This window comes from Fukomys damarensis, unplaced genomic scaffold (assembly GCF_012274545.1).
Source record: "Fukomys damarensis isolate Sample0158 unplaced genomic scaffold, DMR_v1.0_HiC HiC_scaffold_17, whole genome shotgun sequence".
Classification (NCBI taxonomy): domain Eukaryota; kingdom Metazoa; phylum Chordata; class Mammalia; order Rodentia; family Bathyergidae; genus Fukomys; species Fukomys damarensis.
This window is the reverse complement of record NW_022900929.1, coordinates 50,302,604-50,306,376: the sequence shown is the minus strand read 5'-3', so window position 1 is coordinate 50,306,376 and position 3,773 is coordinate 50,302,604.

Genomic DNA, 3,773 nt, shown 5'->3' with positions numbered 1-3,773 from the left:
AAAAAAAAAAAAAAAAAAAAAAAGACTGTGGGAGGTTTGAACAGTCAAATTATCTGCTCTATAACGGATCCAGGAATCAGAACAAAGTTGGGTATCCTTTTTATCCAATGCCTATTTTACCTTATTTGTTGTCTTCTAGGCAAATGGAGGCTGGGAGAAATAATCAACCCTTAAAACATTTTTATTTATCCTGAAGTAGAGTTAAAGTGATTTTCAGTGATTTTTGGAAATGCAATACATTATTAATTGTAGACACCATGTTGTACAATATATTTCCTAAATTTATTGCTCTAACCTAAATGAAATTTTGTATCATTTGATTATTTCCACAATCCCTACACTTCCACAACTCTCTTTAACCATAATTCTACTCACTGCTTCTTGATTTCAACTTTTGGTCCCACATGAGTGAGATTATTGCAGCATTTGGTTTCCGCATTTGCTTAGTTTCACTTAACATAATGTCCTCCAGGTACATTCACTTTGTTACAAATGTTGCAGGGTTTCCTTCATTTTGATGACCAAATAATATTCCACCGGTGTAAATATATTTTCTTTATCCATATAAGTTGATGAACACTTAGGCTGCTTCCATTTCTTGACTACTGTGAATAATGCTACAGTAAATATGGTGACACAGATATCTCTTCCTTAGAGTGACTGTATCACTTCGGAATGTACACCCAATTATGGCTTATTAGTCAATTTTTCTATCTCTGGGACAACATAAGCAATACCTGAAATTTGAAAGAAGAGATAAATTTATTTTTGGCTTACATTTTAGTGGGTACAGTCCATGTCGGGCTGACTCCAGGGTGGAAATGACAAGGTAGGAGAGGATGGTGGAGGATAGCTGTGCACCAGTGGCAGCCAGGAAGCACACCAGAAACAGAGGAGGAAGGGACAGGAATAAAGCCTTCCAGGTCACACCCCCAGTGACCCACTTCCAAACAGGCACCCCTTACCAATAGCACATTCAGCCACGAAGTTGCTGGCCTATTAATTCACTGATGAGGGTAACATCCCCAATCCTCTTCACAAAACTCCCCCCACTTGGATCCATTTTGGATCTAAACCACAAGTGGGAATGCAGAATGACAAATTGGTTCTATTGTCAATTTTTGAGGTTTCCCCTCATACTGTTTACAACAATGGTTTTAATAATTTATATTCCCATCAATAGTGCAAAGTTCCCTTTTCTCCGTGTTGTTTCTACCACGTTCTCTTTTGTCATTTAATTAAAAAGCATTCGAGCTAATGTAAGGTGATATCTCCATATGATTTTGATTTGCATTTCCCTGGTATTTACAGAGTTGAGTGTTTTTTTCATAAACTAGTATGTACTTGCTTAACTTCCTTTGAGAAGTGTCTGTTTAACTCTACTGCCCATTTTTGCTAATCATTTGATGATTTTTTTTTTTTGATTCTGAGTTGCTTATCTAGGTTGTATATTAATCTGTTGGGAAGTGTATCCTTTGCAAAGATTTATCTCATTGTGTAGGTTGCCTCATTACTCTGTTGTGCATTTCTTTTGCTCTGCAGTGGCTTTTTAGATTGATGTACAGTGGACCCTTGCCTTACGAACTTGATCAGATCCTGACGGCTGATTGTAACTCAAGTTCATTGTAAATCAATACACCAGATATCTGGATGTTTACCTGGATACACACTAGAGCTAACAAGAGGCAGATGAATCTTCCATTAACCTAATTAACCCAAGTTGTTTGTATATCAGGCCAGTCATAACGAGGGTCCACTGTAGTCCTATTTGTCCATTTTTATTTTCTTTCTAATAATTTTAGTTATTATTAAAAAATTCTTCTTTATTCAAATATCTTGAAGCATTCCCTCTATATTTTCTTATAGTAGTCTTATAAGTTGTATATTTAGTTCTTTAATCCATTTTCAGTTACATTTTCTATATATTGACTCTATTATAAGTCAAATTTTATTGTTGTGCATATAAATATACAGTTTTCCTGACATTTTTAATTGAAGAAACTATCATTTTTCCATTTTAATTTTTTAGAATTTTATAGATATCAACTATCCCTCAATACATGCATTTGTTTCTGGGTCTCTTCTGTTACACTGATCTGCATCTTTTGGTTTTTTAATCAAATTTATTTTTTGACTAATATATATAAGCTATATACCTCTTTTATACCAGCAGCATTTTAATTGACAAAACTTTGTGGTAATATATTTTTAATTCAGGTAGTATAATGCCTTCAGCTTTGCTCTGTGTTCCTTAAAATTGTTTTGGTTGTGTGTTGTTGGTTTTTTTTATTTCTGTTTTTGTTTTTTTTTTTAGTTCTACAGGAATTTTAAGATTATTTTTTCTATTTCTGTAAAAAACATTAGAATTTTGATAGAGATCATATTATTAATTCTGTATATCATTTTAGTAGTTTGGACATTTTAACAATATCAATTTTTCTAACCCAAGAACACAAGACATCTTTACAAATATTGACCTTTCTCAATTTCTTTAATCAATATGTTATACAGTTCAATGTACAGATCTTCCACCTCTTTAGTTAAATCTATCCCAATTATTTTTTAGGTATAATAAATGAAATTGTTGCTTTATTTTTTATTTTACTCTACATGTATACAAATGCTATTGATTTGCTTATATTTGTGTGGTGATTAATCCTGTAAATTGGCTAAATTTATTTATCTAAGCTTTTTGCAGCATTTTTAGATTTTTGTCTGTTTGCAATCATTTTATCTGCAAACAGGAACAATTTTTTTTTTTCCACTTTGGATTTCTTTTAGTTCTTTTTCAAGCCTAAATGATCTGACTAGAACTTCTAGTACTATTTTGATAGGAAGGCTTAGAATGGCCATCTTAGTCTCCTGATTTTAGAAGAAAAACCTTTCAGCTTTCACCACTGTGTATAATGATAGTTGAGGATTTGTCATTATGGCCTTCATTGTGTTGCGATGTATTGCTTTTATACCAAATTTTTAAAGAGTTGTTACTATGGAAAATATGTTGACTTTTTTCAAATGCTTTTTCTGCATTTAGTAAGTTAATGATGTGGCTCTATTCCTTCTGTTTGTGTCACATATCACACTTAAGATTTGCTATTTTGAATCACTTTTGCATTCTAGGGATAAATCCTAGTTGATCATAATGTTCCACTTAGTGTGCACTTAAATTTGGTTTTCTAGTATTTTAGTGAGGATTTTTACACCTTTGCTTATAAAAAATATTTTTCTGTAATTTCTCGTCTTATAATGAGTGACCTTGTCTGACTTCAGTACTAGGGTAATGCTGGGCTTATAAAATTAGTATGGATGTATTCTGTCTTCAGTTTTTGGAAGAGTTTGAGAAGAATTAGTATTATTTCTTCTTTATGTATTTGGTAGAATTCATTAGTGAAACCATTAAATATTGGCTCCTCTTTGATGAGGGACTTTAAAAATGTATTTAATTCCCTTATCCTTATTTTTTGTTCAGATTGTTTTTCTTCAAGAATTGGTGTTGATTGGTTGCTTATAAGTTACACCTAGGAACTTATACAAGATTATATATTTTGGGCCCATAGTTGGTCTTAGCAATCTCTTATGACTTTTAATATTTTTGTGATGTGACACTAAAGTGAAAAGCATAGCTTTATGAAAATTTTAAAGAGAAAAAAATACTCCAAGAAAATTATCATTAATTCATTTATTCATATAAGAACCACTGTAAATATATATATGTGTATATATGTATATAAATATATATATGTGTGTGTATATATATACATACATATGTGTAT